Here is a 15,928-nt window from a genome sequence, read left to right as displayed (position 1 = left end):
AATGTGTAAGTATGTCTGTGCACAAGAGTCCTCATCACTGGCATTATAGCCATAGCAGCAGTTGTTAGCAAACATGTTTGCATGAGAATGTCAGCAAATTTCAGGTCGAGCGCTTTGAGAAATGAGATTCGATGTTCTGCTTCTTTTTGACAGTTACACCATTGGGGTGGTGTGTGTGTGTGTGTGTGTGTGTTTATTTTGTGTGCACATGTGTGCGTGTGCATCGCTTGCTTGTCACATTTCACTAACACGCAATTTCTCCTTCAGAGCAAAGACAGCTTAGGTAAGAGAAGTAATATTGATTTGTAATGCTGCCGAAGGTTAGGCACGCTCACAGCCTTTTAGACACCGTTCCTGCTTTGCAAAGGCATTGTGTAATGTCACCCTTTACTACTTCCAATTTTCAATGCATAAAAATGTATCACAAGCCACATAGCATACCTGCAGAATGTTTGTGCTGTGGCTATTTAATATTCCAAAACCACAGAGTTACGAAGAGACGGGATGCATGTGATACAACACTCATTTGTGTTTTTGTAGAGCACTAGACATACAAATATAACATTTAATAGGAATGAGCAATTTTTTTTTTTCCTTTTACAAAAATGTCTTAATTTGGTTCATAATTTACTGTGACACCTTTGATTAGATCAGGTTATTTCCACAACCTTCTATAATATATGCAGTGGGAGGCTAATCAGATTCGCTGAGGAGGCATTTGGGCAAATAGGAAGTGAATAGGATGTTGAATGTTTTGTTTTGTGTGGACCTTCATTTGCATATGGGTGTGGAATATGGCCTGGTTATGGAAATTAACAAGTATTATCTTCAGCCTGCAGTCTGTTATGACATGGCCATTTTATTTTATTATTTGATTCCTTTTGAATCTGCCAATTCAACTGTGGGATGTATACTTGAATGAGTCCAACCCGTCCCACCACCCCTTTTTTTTTTCTTCTTCTTCTTCTTCATGGCGCAATTGAGACTGTGACCCAGATATGGAAAAATCCTGACCAGATAAATTCAATCCCCAGGAGTGTAGACTAGTGCGGTTCTATACTGTAACTTCAACTGGAGGAAAAGAAGAAGAAGAAACTGTCGGGCATCTTTTTTTGAATAAGAAAAATGAGGTCAAGGATTTTAACAGTTCCTCATCCCTTGAAGACACCTATTAGAGTCACAAGATAGAAAAAAAGGCTTGAAGATTATGGATATTAGTACCTGTATACATTAACGTCTGATATAAAAGGTCTGGGTGCATCTATTAGAGCATATTAGCAGATGATTTATGAGAATGGCACAAGTATGATTATGCACATGCTGGCTTTCTCAGTGGCCAAAGATGATCATTCATCTCTATCAAGGATGAGATGAGGACGAGAAGGAGTTGGAGGGGAGTGGGGGATTACTTTCCAAGTAGGGAAATGAAAAACACTCAAATATGAATAAAAGTGAAGTCACACGTTTTATGATGTCAACGCGGCACTGTTAAAGGCTCTGAAAAGCCTTTTTTTGATCATCCAATAAGTTCAGGGTCCATAGACTTTGTTTTCCTCAGTCAAATGTTCAAGTACTTTAAGAAATCTAGAACGTAAATGGAGGCCGGAGACAATGGCATGCAAAGCCATGAGTTGGCCATCGGCAGAGGAGATAGCAGAAAGGATGGTGAAATTATCTGATGATGAAGCCTTATAGTTTCATGCAATTTATTTGAAAGTACACCGTAACCTTGAAAAAGCAACATTTGAAGTACCTGTCGGGATCACGGTTCTACCGCATTTGTTCAGTTCGCCCCAAAGTTATTAAAAAACATGCCATTACAGTAGATGGATGGTTATGGTGGTGGGGGGGGGGGTCACCAAGACCATAAGGCTGATTAAGTGTTTTCACTTCACGTAAGGAACGGTGTCAAATGCTTTAGGATGGGGTGTGCACCATGTGTGGGCGCATTCACTCTGTGTGGTGCGTATGTGCACGTGTGCATGTGCATGTGTGTGAACAAGACCCCATGTAATTAAGAACAGGTGGTCCATCAAGGAGATGGATGAGGTGGGCTGATCCTCCCATCAAACCCACAAGCCCCCCGACTGGTTTTAATGGCCGAGCTCCATGTCAGGGATCAAATCTCAAATACATGAATATCAAACACGTGAAAATAAACACTTTGAAACGCTTAGTTTGCCCGTATTGTCGTACACAATGAAATATGTCCTACAATGGGGATTCTTAAAGTGTGGTACGAGTAACACAAGTGGTACATGGGTCTCTCTCTGGTGGTATATGCAAAAGAATTACTAAATTCAATACAAATAAAATTCAAAACATTTAAAACAGGAAGGGGCGGCACGGTGGACGACTGGTTAGAGCGTCAGGGTTCAATCCCCGTCCCCGCCTGTGTGGAGTTTGCATGTTCTCCCCCTGCCTGCGTGGGTTTTCTCCGGGCACTCCGGTTTCCTCCCACATCCCAAAAAAAACATGCATTAATTGGAGACTCTAAATTGCCCGTAGGTGTGAATGTGAGTGCGGATGGTTGTTTGTTTCTATGTGCCCTGCGATTGGCTGGCAACCAGTTCAGGGCGTACCCCGCCTCCTGCCCGATGATAGCTGGGATAGGCTCCAGCATGCCCGCGACCCTAGTGAGGAGAAGCGGCTCAGATAATGGATGGATGGATAAAACAGGAAATACAATTAGAAAATAGACTAAAGCTTGTAGCTAAATGGTATTTCTTTTTCCAAGTACATGTTTTTTTTACATGCAGTTCAGTTATATTTATCTTCATCTCATCTTTAAGAACTTTATTGAAGTGCATTTTTTATTGAATGCTTATGTACAATACTTAATTAATATGTATTTGTTTTATTTTTCCTATATTTAATTAATTTTAATTTGCATAATGTTACAACCTTTTAAGAATAAAAACTCGTTTTTTTTTGCTGAACACTTAGGCCTACTACCTAATGTATTTTAATGTTGGTGGTACTTGCAGAGTTAGGTGGTCCTTAGTGCAAAAAGTTTGACAACCAATGACCTAGAACACTAAAGCATTAGTTGTATTTTTTTTAACACTAGAAATACTGGAAATGCTCATCAATCATTTTCAGTCACTGAATCATCTTTGCAAATGCTCCCTGTGATAGGGTTAGCAGCAAAATTTAATGCGACCACAATTACCATATTTCATATTCCCTGCTGTGTGAATTTAAAAAATGAGGCCTTGCAAGACAATCAGAGGCCGTCTTTAAGCTTCGAAGGCAAAGCAGCCTTGACCCGGTTGTGTAATTAACAGATTTTTTTTTCTTTATTAATCTCTATCACCCATAACTCGCCACTACACCGCATTCCTCTATCTGGTGCCTTCCTCCATCAAAGCAGCCATTTAATTAAGACATCATGGCGTCATTAGGAGTCAAGGGAGAGAAGTCAAGCAATTAAGAGATTGAGCAAACAAACCAATGAGATGGGGGGATGAGGTGTGTGTCTGCATAAGAAAAAAAAGCAATTCGTGGACAAGAGGTGACGAAAGTAATACCGTTATTTGTTTTTTGTCCAGCAATTAGTCTTCTCTTGATCCACTTTTTTAAAATACCATTTTAATAACTTAATAGCCATTCAGAACATGGCTCCATCCTAGTTTGACCGAAAAATAACCATTACCAAGAACATACCATAGAAAAACCAGACCACTCAAGCTAATTCTTAGCAAGGTCATTATCCAGACATTAACATCTAGAGCCAACCTTAACCAGAAAGTGACTCATCCAGTATGCCAGAAACATTATGTTGCATATCGGTGTGTACATGCAGACACAGACGCACACACGCACGTGAGTGAGGCGTTGCTGTTGCGTCGTTCCCCCCCTCAATATCTACAATATCAGCTATGACATAAAACACTGTATAGAATCTGTATAATTATAACGTCTAGACAGCCAACATGAACAAGCAGTGACAGTTATGCCAGGCCTGTAATGTTAACAGCCTGGAGTGAGATAAACGATCATTCACTTGGTGTGTTTTCACGACTAAACGACTGAGAGCAAATAACTGCAAGATAATGCCTATTTCCCTGGTTTACAAATTGATGAGAGCTGGGCAAATGCACAATTTAAGCACGACACAAAGTTGGATGGATAAAGGTGGAGATGCTTTCGACTCATCAAATGTGTCCTTCGAATTTGCAGAAAATAAGGCCTCATTTTCAGTCACATTTAGAAAGATATTTTGGATGACACTGTAGTCAGTCTATGCATTTTAAGGAATGGTGCTGCGTATGTTGTTGACCAATAGCCTAGAGTGAATTAAAATACATACAATCCTATGGTATAACTAATTGCTAAGATTAACACAACACGAGGTGTCCAGGCTGGTCCAACAACATTACAGATCGCATAAGCACATTTTGCAAGGTGACCATGGCTATGGCAAAAATGATATCATCCTTATCCAAATCCGGATAATCCAAATATGCAGAAGCAACTTCCACGTTTTTCCAAAACAGGTGAAAGCACTTCCTTCCGGCAAGGGTAAATGGTGGAACCCTATAACAGGAGAATGTGATAAAGCAGAAAGCACCCGTAGGAACTTTAAATGTCTACAGTGTCTTTTAATGGAACACAAGATGTCACCACAGACCCACCGAAGATGACACTAGCCAATGTTTACGTATATCGTGTCACATTTGTATGAATCAAGGATATACAAGTATTTATTTAACATGCGTCCAAAGACACCAGACATAAATAAAACACAATTTTTGAAAGCTCGGTTTCAAACTCTCATGTCATCAACCTGTAGTTATGCTTGTTAGCACAACACATAGAAGAAGTCTGCTAACCTGTGTTCTGGGTTTGCTGACGTGACGTGCGCATATAGACTGGGGCTCGTGTTTCAAGTAAAAAATATGAAATATTGTTGCTTTAAAAGTGATAATTTGAGAACAAAAATATGATATATTTGTATTCAACATTTACCAGTTCATAGAAACAGTCACTGACGTGTAAAATATTTTTAAAAAACTACACTAACCAAGTGTGAAAATATAAGGTGATGGAGGGCATAGAAACTGGCAGCATATTTAGCTACTGTGTGGGAGTGTTACTGTGTGTGCGTGTGCGCATTTACGTGTGTCCGAGTGTATCGATCTCTCCCTCCCCTCCAGCAGTACAGCAGCATCCCCTCCTTTCCACTCGCTGGCTGAAAGCCTCCTCCCTCCGAATTTACTTTTGCAAGCACCAAGGAGCCAAGCCAAAGTGGACTTTTGAGTGTAGGTGTGGCTGTGTATGAGCAGAGAATCAATAGAACTTTCTTTCTGTATTTTTAACTCAGCCTCACGGTCAGAGCGCAGCTGTTAAACGGTTATTGTCTACGGAGCCAAAACCGCATGCAGGATGAGCCCCGTGCTTGCTAACGATTGTACTTTTGGAGTACTGCATTTCTAATAGAGAGACTCATGACTGAATCATCATTGCAGCAAAAACAAACTGTGCGGAACACACATTTTAGTTGCCTTTTTTTGTACAAAAACTGGTGTCAGTGTGAAGAATTACTCCACTACTGTATCCTCTTTTTTCCACCTAACAGATTATTGACATCCTGTAGCATTAGTTTCCTGCCCATAAAAGAAAGCCCTTAAAATACCTCATGTGGATTGAAATGATCAATAAATGAAGTATTTGATGGATGACTGTTTGAATTCTTATGTTAACTAGAGTTCAAAAGTAATAATTGCTGACAGCGCAACTGCTGATGAATCGTCCAACTATTTTCAACTTTATGATGTATTGTTTTAATAAATATATTTCACAAGAAGTGAATGTTATCAGTTCCTCCTCCTTAATTGTATGACAAATAGCAGCAAATCCTGACAGCCCCTGACACATACTATTAGAACTGAATTGAATATTAAGTGAGTGATTGAGTGAATATATATTTTTTTGATTGAGCATGTTTGGGATGCTCTGGATCGTCCTGCCAATATCCAGCAATTTTGCACAGACGTCGAAGAGGAGAGGGCCAACATTTAACAGGCCACAATCAACAACCAGATCAACTCTATACGAAGATGTGTTGCACTGCTTGAGGAAAATGGAGGTCACACCAGATACTGACTGGTGTTCAGATTAAACCATCTGCATGCCGCACATTCCAAGTTTCCACTCACTGTTTAGTCCTTTCTTGGAACAAATACCCTGATTATGCAAAAAAAAAAAGCAGGAATCTGTACGCTTGACTGAGCTACATAAAAATCACAGTCTTATCCAATCTGTTTGTCCGTGCAAACACGCGCGCGCGCACACACACACACACACACGCAGGCTCAATTTACACATGCAAGCACACAATTGCGCGCGCGCACACACACACACACACACACACACACAAAGTGCCATGTCCTTGTTACAACGCTGCCTTCACCCCATCAGCCAGTTGTCCTCACACACGGTCAATTTGGGTACAACTGAACTTTTGGTTTTTGCAGCGACATAAATAATGTGAACAGAGCTAACGAGGTGGTCATTTTTTTTTTTAGGATATTATGATTTCAAGCGGCGGCACGGTGGCCGACTGGTTAGAGCGTCAGCCTCACAGTTCTGAGGTGCGGGGTTCAATCCCCGTCCCCGCCTGTGTGGAGTTTGCATGTTCTCCCCGTGCCTGCGTGGGTTTTCTCCGGGCACTCCGGTTTCCTCCCACATCCCAAAAACATGCATTAATTGGGGACTCTAAATTCCCCTTAGGCATGACTGTGAGTGCGAATGGTTGTTTGTTTGTATGTGCCCTGCGATTGGCTGGCAACCAGTTCAGGGTGTACCCCGCCTCCTGCCCCATGACAGCTGGGATAGGCTCCAGCACGCCCGCGACCCTAGTGAGGAGACGCGGCTCAGATAATGGATGGATGGATGATTTCAAGCGATTCCACATTCTCAATGTATCATTTGCAAATGACTCCTTTTTGCTGCTACTTTGGGGAGAAAGGAAATGGAATCAAGAGGAAGTGAAAAGAAAAAAGTGCTTGAGCAGTCTGAAAAAGGGAGATGCAGGCATGAAAGGCGACGAAACTGATTATTTTTCAAACATGGTTGGGTAACTGCCAGCAACTTCCAGTTTACTTGCCAAAATACTTATCCATCTGCAACCGAGCCTTCCCCATCCACCCTCCAACTCATCTGCTCTTCTTCTTGTCTGCTGTTGACCCGCATCGCTTTCTCTCCGCTGACCTCTGCCGACCACTCTCCTCCATCCATCCATCTTAGCGTTTCACCAGCTCAACTTGGTCCATGTTCCCTCTCATTCAACTTTGTACACCTCCTCCTGTTCACTCGCAGTCTCTCTTTCCTCCCACCACTCTTGCCATTAATATCTCTCAGTATCTCTGTGCCCTGAGGGAAGAGCGGCGGGAACGTAGCGATTCTGTGAGGAATGGCCACGATCCAAGACCAAAATGAAAAGCACAGCAAAGCAAAGCATCCGAGCACACAAACACATATGATGTCGGGACCCAGTGCAAACCCAGAAGCAGAAACGCCCACCACCATCTACCACTTAATATGTACTACAAATACGCCTCCAGCTTTCTTGCTAGCAACTTTGCACAGAGTTCGCACTTTTATTTACACTACTTTTCCTTCTCTAACTTACAGCCAGTCCATTGGCACAGTTGAGATGGAATCTGTATTCATGACGTTGTTGTTTGTTGTGGAAATGATTGCCTTGAATGATTACAAGCAAAATTGGGAGTTTTACACATGCTACTAAATTACACTGATTCCTGCTTAGGGAACCTTTGGGGAAGGTAAACTGTTGCCATGGAAATGAAGTTAGTGAAGTGCTCAAGCTGAAATATATATATATGATGAGTTCAACACTGAGATTTGAAACCAAAGCGAAAATGATTCTGATTGATTCAGATAAGCGGATCTTAACCTTTGAACATTTTTGTAGTCATGCACACATAAATGTGGAAGCTTGTCAAATATGAGCTTTTTCTGTAAGACTTAACATCTTCATGAGGGGATATTGACACCTAAGAATACCTCAAGAAACCTCCGTTCAAATATCATATTCCAAAAGAAGAAATGAAGAGGTGTTGCAAGAAGTGATGATGTAATAAGATCACGAGACAGAGGTTTTGGGAAGTAACTGTCTAGCATACTTTTTATCCGAGTTAAGGTAAAGTGTTTTATGAATTACCATTCATTGATTCATTCATTCATATGATTGGTTAAATTAATTTCACATTGTGACAATTAAGAATGTACAAGTCAAATTACCATGTTAAAAATATAGTTCAGAAAAACAGCCGCCTTAATTAATTGTAAACAAATCCAGAATGACCTACTGCATTAGTTGTGTACGGTGGTCCTGAATGTGGATTAATACTCAAATTGACTTCAGTTGTTTTTCTTTATGTGGTAACATTAAACTTGCGCAGCTCTAGTGATAAACATGACGTACAACACACTGTGTGCACAGCGTTGTTTAAGCCACTGCCTCTTTTATTACAAAGAGTCAAACCACATCCTTGAGGGACAAACTGTCTGGAGCACCAAGGGCATGTTGCGTAGAGAAATACAAGCACAGCAAACCATCACGGATATCAGTAGCAATTGACTAAACAGGAGCATTTAGAGGCAGTAGTGTGCATCTGTATGTGTGGAGAGTGAGGAAGCGGGGGTTGTCGGAAGCTGCTGACACAAGAATTGTTGGCGCTTAATGTGACATGACCACAACATGACCAAAGGGAATCAAGCCCAAGTGGACTGGAACCCCCAACAGAGCTGAGCTGCTTGTAGACATGATGAGGGGTTTATGAGCAGTGATGGCCATAGCTTGAGAGGAAGAAGGAGAGTAAAATGTGCACAAAGCGTATGTGAGAGATTTAAGGATGAAGCTGGACAGCATTTAATATTCTCATTCAGTACCTGTTAGTATCATCCTTTTCTCTTACAGCCACACAGAGGAGACAGAAATGCAGACACAATTATACCTCAAACAAGGACAAAGCTAGCTGACACATGAAGGTCAACAGTACGGAAAAAAAATGCCATGCAACAGTGCTGTGAGAGGGAAACAAAAGCAACACTGACCATGAGAATGTTGAGGAGACACTCATATAGACGTTAAGTGCACACAAGCTCAGTGGCATTTGTTTTATTCTCCCATGCTCTCTCCCCCTTTGACGCACTGTTTGTTAAACATGAATGCGTGCAACTGAAAGAGCAAAAAGAGCAGCAGACACAATATTGTGGACTAAAAACATTATGAAATGCCATCAGACACAAGGTATGCTTTGGAGTCTCATCAAAACAAAACACTGCGATGCATGAACGAATGTATATATATGTGTATATATATATATATATATATATATATATATATATATATATATATATATATACATCCACGCTCAGACAGCCACAATAATCAATTTAAAGTTTCAGGTTATCATTACACAAATGGCTATGGACTATCTGCCCTTAAAGAATTAAAGTGTAGCTAAGTAACAAGAAAAAAATCCCCACAGCGCCAGTTATCCATCTAAATCGTGTTCAATGAACTGATATCAGTACACAGAGAGGTACACAATCAGTAGTTCATGCATTAAAACGTATATGAAGCTGTTACACAGCAACTTTTCAAACCATGTGCAGCACAATAGCGAAAGGCAAATCATCGAGGCTCCTATTAGCACTTAGTATTTGTAGTTAGATGGAATGCTTACACAAGTGAGCTCATTCGATTAGATTCAACTATATTATCACTGTGGAGGTAGACAGTTGTGAAATGTCATTAGTGTCTAACAAGAAATGAGGAATTTTAAGTATTGAATGCAGAAGGTGCAATGAGTACAACGTGAGTATAGATGTATACAAGATGCCAAAAATGAATGTGTGTGTATATAATGAGCCTCCATCTATGCATACGTTTCCTCATTAGAGTCGAAAGAGAGATGGAGCCTAACGCAACTAACTTTGGGCAAGAGATGAGGAACGCACTGGACTCGTCACCATGATCACAGGGCATATATTATTAGCAGTGGTACATAATACAAGCATGTCAGATCTGACTTTTAAATGTACTGTACATTATATATAGTCAAATGCTAATATTAAGCCATAAAATGACAACATACAGTATACACTCACTGGCCACAACATTAGGTACGTTTCACAATCTAATGGATCCAGTTCAAGGTTTGATTGTTTACTATTGCAACAGATTGTTTATCATATTTAGTGACTTCAGACAACATATTGAGAACTCCTCTCAGAATGATGCAGGGAAAATTCAACACCATTGTAAAATACAAGGCTGCACGGTGAACGACTGGTTTAGAGCGTCTGCCTCACAGTTCTGAGGTCTGGGGTTCAATCCCCGGGCCCGCCTGTGTGAAGTTTGCATGTTCTCCCCGTGCCTGCGTGGGTTTTCTCCGGGCACTCCGGTTTCCTCCCACATCCCAAAAACATGCATTAATTGGAGACTCTAAATTGTCCGTGGGTGTGAATGTGAGTGCGAATGGTTGTTTGTTTGTATGTGCCCTGCGATTGGCTGGCAACCAGTTCAGGGTGTACCCCGCCTCCTTCCCGATGACAGCTGGGATAGGCTCCAGCACGCCCGCGGCCCTAGTGAGGAGAAGCCGCTCAGATAATGGATGGATGGATGTAAAATATAACCCCAATGTCAAACAAAGCTGTAGCAGAGACAGAATAATAAAAACACTTCAAAAGAAGGTGTAATCAAAAGGGAACATTAATTTTACAAAGGCTTCATTGTGTTACTCTTTGGTCTCGTGAATCTATCGAGTAAGCATGCTTTAAAAAAAGAATGCTGTGAATCAATTAATGAAAATCGAAATGAAATTGAAAATATTATTGCATATTATTGAATACTGTTGTTATAATTGAGAGGATATCCCTCCGGTCATCTTGTGAAACGGAACTCAACACACAAATGCTTTCAGTACTAACACACACCACATCTATCCATTCCATCCAGACACATGTTCTAACTGTTCCGGCCGGACAGAGGCGACTGTGTGACAGTTCATTAGAAAGGAAGTGGCATGAGCAAGCGATGCGACGACGCTGACATCACATGCACAGTCAAGTCCTCTTATGCTCAACACGCTCACACAGTACACACATACGGGGCTCACAGTGAAGCCTCAGGCACATCACAGCTTAAAGAAACCCATTCCAAATGCTCCTAAGATACGAGTGCACACCAGTCAAGTCCCAACAAATAAAGTCACAGTTATGCAACAACTATTGATGCTGCAGTCATCTGGGGGAGGGAAACGATCATTTTAAACTCGGGAAGACGTGAGGTCCAGGCTGAGGCGTCCGTGTAGAAAGGAAGGACAAGGGGCAGTTTGAGCAGCTGGTGGGGTCAGAACAAATGCTGGTGTTTAAGTCTGGACCACAGGCCTGACTGTACGGAACCGCCATGTACACCAGGAGCAAAGTTCTCATTTGGCTCAAAGCTGCAACCAGATGGACGGAAGGAAAGGGAAGAGGACAAAAAAGAGGAAAGAGTCTTCCACCCTAGTCAACCGACTGCAGGGCACACAAAATTAGACACGTTCAATTCAGCTAACATGCATGATTTTGAAATGTTGGAGGAAGCCTGATATCACAGAGAAAACCCACACAAGCACAAAAGCATGCAAACGTCACGTCTTATTACTGATAACACAGCTTATATTGCTTGTTTAGGTTTCCTCATCTGAAGGTTTTGATTTGTTGGTTTTATGAATATATTCCTATAGGATTAGTTTTCTATGGGCTGTTTATACCACTATATATCCAGACATTGCTTAAACAATTCCCTTAAAATGGTTATTTAACAGTAATCTCTACCATTCAGAGGCGCTACAATTTGATTGCAATGGCATCTGATGATGGCTTTAAATGGGCCCCGTATTCATAGTTACAAACCGAAAAAGGCCATCACGCCTGCTGGGTAATTTCAACAAGTCATGCTTCTCTCAGCTTGCGAAAACAAACCTTTATTGAAATTTCTCCTTCCTCCCCCTTTTTTAAGCTGACACAGCTGAGCCTGTCTTAATGCTCCACGTTCACACAAAAAAACAAACAAGCTCAGTTATAAAGATTTTAGCACACACAAACAATGAAAATGCAAGTACTACATATTGAATGCACCGCCTGGCGTTGCCAAATAATGCATGACCTTGAACCACAACTGCACACACACACACACACTGGTAAAAATACGGTGCGACAAAGGAGCAGGACACGCAGTGGTCGATAAATGACACAAGCTATTGGTCGCAACATACATCCTTTTTTTATTAGTACCAGTCTCTCGTTTATTGAAGGTGATTGGTTGTTGGTGTTGGTTTGGGAGGGGAGACAGACAGAGGCTGCCAATTACATTGACTTTGCAATGGCGAAGTAAACAAGTGGACTTGCTCCAGGGCTTTGCAAGTGCACTGCTTAAAATGATGAAAAAATAGTTACCACTAAATCTTTAGAACACACTGATTATTCAAATGAAAACCAGGCAGTCTAGAGAGCTTCTGTTGAGAGTTACAACACATGTAGATGTTTGCTTATTTGAAGTGGCTTCATAGCTATCGATGCACACAAATGCACACATTGGCAGCAGCAGCACATGTGCTCCATATCTAATCTGGTGAGTCCACACCTAATTTTGTTTGATTTGGAGGCGCAGCAGACGCTGGCCACTTCTGTTTATGTACACACATTCATTTCATTCCAAATGGTAATGAATGAGATCTAAAACAAATAATAATTTTCCTGCAAACAAATTAAATGGACATATTTTATTTGCATATATGGAACAATAGGAAGTCAAAAGCTGCATCATATTGAGAGATGTTGCTAATATTGTGGGGCATGATATCAAGATATAATATGAAAAATATGCAGGTATACTGGTTTGGTATTGAGGTATTGAGGCCATGCAGTGTGTACAATTATCAAAGTGATGTTGATTACATATCTCACACCCGAACAAATGTCAGACAATGTATCCTTGTTCATCCCAGACTTGCGGGAGTTCTACATTTGTTGCATGCATAATAATACTGACCTGAGTACAGTGATCCACTCTGACATGTGTATCTGTCTCTTTACTGTCTGTTGACTTTCACAAAAAAGAAAATCGGTCCATGAAATAAAAGACACAGACAAGTGCACACAGAAATCCAGACTGTACTCCACTGCATTTAGCTCATGGCGTGTGCGTGTAGAACGGCAATCACGCTTAAGTGTGTTAAGGGATGCTGACATAGCGTGAGACCCACTGTCAGTTAGCAACTAGAAGCAGGGTCATACAAGGAGAGAGCACATGGAAACTGCAGAAAGTGGCGTGAGAGGGGGTGATTTGAAAGTGGTAGTGTGGGCGTTGCAGGCACAGAAAGAGCCAAATGAGAGAAAGCGCCAGTAAAGGAGAAGGAATAAACATGCTTCATGAATAATTCAATGTAGGCCATAGCCCGAGAGACATGTACAAACATACGCGCGCACATGAACACACACACAGACACACATACACTGGTCACTTTGTAATGGAGGGATTACGGCGCTTTCGTGACAAGTCATGTCTGATCCAGAGGGAGCACCTCAGGCAGAGCAGAAGAGACGGAATGGGGGAGGAAGGAGTGCGAGTGAGGAGCGATGGGGTTTTCCATGCTTGCTTTCCATCAGGAGGTCAAGTGCTTTGGAAGTTAGCGCGGGCGTTACATCTGTATTCTTTATTTACTTTTGTTGTGCAACTTTTCAGTGAAAGTGTTGATTTAAAACAACCCTGCTCTCCGGAGCATTGCGGATGTCGAGAGGCTTTTCTTTGCAGCTTCGAAGCGGAGGAAAAAGATGAGGCGATCATACGCGGCAGAAGCGTGAGAGGGTACCGCTTCCATAAGACGGGAAACATAAAATGAGACTTTTATTGATTTGTCCAGCACATACAACCTGGACGTTACGGTGAATATGAGATGCTCAATCTTTTAAAAAAATAAAATAACTCTTTTGGCATGTAACCTGAACTGCGTGGGTGCGTTCCAACACTTAAAATTCATCCTTCAATGTTGTGCATTTCATAGGGTTGTTATGATCACATTTTATTGCACTCGGGTCTGAGTCGCTTGATTTTAAGTATCTGCTGATACTGAGTTCTGATCCCATACATTTTCACTGCATTAAGAAGGGGAAAAAAGAGAAGATATAAATGTAATACAAAACTAAGCTATGACAGTTCAATTTAGCAATATCTCTGTCACACAGGATTATTTTGTCACTTTGTGACCTTTAAAGATAATGTTCACCTGATACTTATTAACTGGAAACGGCACGATCGGCCCCAAGTTCCGATCTCGTGATTGGATCGGGACAACACTGGCATTTTAAGATCACAAAAAAGTCCAGGAATAAAAAGAAAGTCAAATAGATAATGTTAGAAGCTGCCTCTGAGGGAAGCAGCGGGGTTCTGGTTTCTCTGCAGGAGATGCCGCACTTCCATCAAATTGACAACTTTCGCACAATAACCCACACGTGAATAGATCAATCTGTCAATACTTCCTCAAAAGCCAAACGGGTAAGTGGATTGCTCCCACACACTCAAAATGCTCTCTGGTCGGTTTGAGCTAACCCTGACCTTTGGCCTGTAAATGGAAATTCCCTTTATGGATCAATAATATAACACATTATGATTATTACTGAAGGCCCACAGGAAACCATGACGTAATCCCGCAAATGTGAGGCTACAAATAACACACGCACAGTACAGCCAATACGCCTCATTCACTAACCGTGCGTATGCACAAATGACATCTGTGATCCTTCAATATGTTTGTATTTGAATTTGCGTACTCTGCAAATAAATTTACAACCTCTCTGACCGAATAATGCAGGATCAGCTTTCGAAAAAGACATTTAACACATCTTTTACCCATGATGCACAATGTATTGAAACGACAGTCATTTTTAAAAACTGTAAAGATATCAACTGAAACAACCGTGTCCTAAACAACCGTGAAATGGACACTTCCCATCACTCTCATTCCGTTCAAGTTCTAATATGTGCTGTATGTCTAGTGTAATTATGTGTGTATCGGCCATTGGCAGGCTGTTAGCAGTGTCCACACAACAAAGAGGTTGCGCGAGTAGACACGAGTTTTGATGGCAAAACCTGAACAGTGATCAGACCACTCGCATCTTCTAGTTAATCCCAGGCTTCAAAGTTTTCATATTGACGAGTCGACACGCTAAAAATCTCAAACAACATTTCCCCAAATTTCCAGTTGACAAATGACCGTCAGAACATCAGAGGTGAAGTTATTCTTTCAAATCCCTATGAACATTTTAATGATAACTATAATTTTCTGTAATTCAGCAAAATGTGATGCAAATTGATCGATTCGCACACACATTTTATTGAACCCGCCGCTAACGTGGTCGCTTGTGTCTGACTGGAATATGGCTCATCAATTTTCTATCACTTCAAATGCTGTTTTTTCATGAATTTTATCAAGTACAATTGCGTTTTGCTGAGCTGTTTTTATTCGTTACAAATATTTTGACAATTTATGCAGTGTTATGCAGTGTTTGTTCATTCTCAGCTCTTCAATTGTTTTTTTTTCTTTATGCATGTTTTGAGTGCCACATCTCTAATTTAACTTTGGAATTAAATTAGAAAAGAAAAAGAAAAAAGAAAGTGTCGTCATTTTCTGTGTTCAGCAAGCGTTCCAGTGATACCAACCTATTAAAATAGGATAAAGAGGAAAACAAGTTATGAAAGTTTTGGGGCCATTTCTCACCATTTAGGTGTATACATTAAACAGATGCCCTTTTATAGGCAAATAAGGGCACAGGTAATGCAAACTGCAGCTCACAGACACGAGCCCGCCATTTAGAATGAATTCTGATTCATTAACATATGCACAGTGGT

At 41.0% G+C, this 15,928-nt stretch overlaps 1 protein-coding gene across 6 annotated transcripts in view; it reads right to left on the bottom strand.

Moving 5' to 3' along the window:
- Positions 1-15,928, bottom strand: part of LOC133470906 (ephrin type-A receptor 7-like) — a 361,573-nt gene that overhangs the window by 67,439 nt on the left and 278,206 nt on the right. The gene's annotated exons all lie outside the window — the stretch shown is intronic.

The sequence above is a fragment of the Phyllopteryx taeniolatus genome, chromosome 21 (genome assembly GCF_024500385.1).
Source record: "Phyllopteryx taeniolatus isolate TA_2022b chromosome 21, UOR_Ptae_1.2, whole genome shotgun sequence".
Taxonomy (NCBI): domain Eukaryota; kingdom Metazoa; phylum Chordata; class Actinopteri; order Syngnathiformes; family Syngnathidae; genus Phyllopteryx; species Phyllopteryx taeniolatus.
This window is presented reverse-complemented; position numbering and strand designations above follow the sequence as displayed.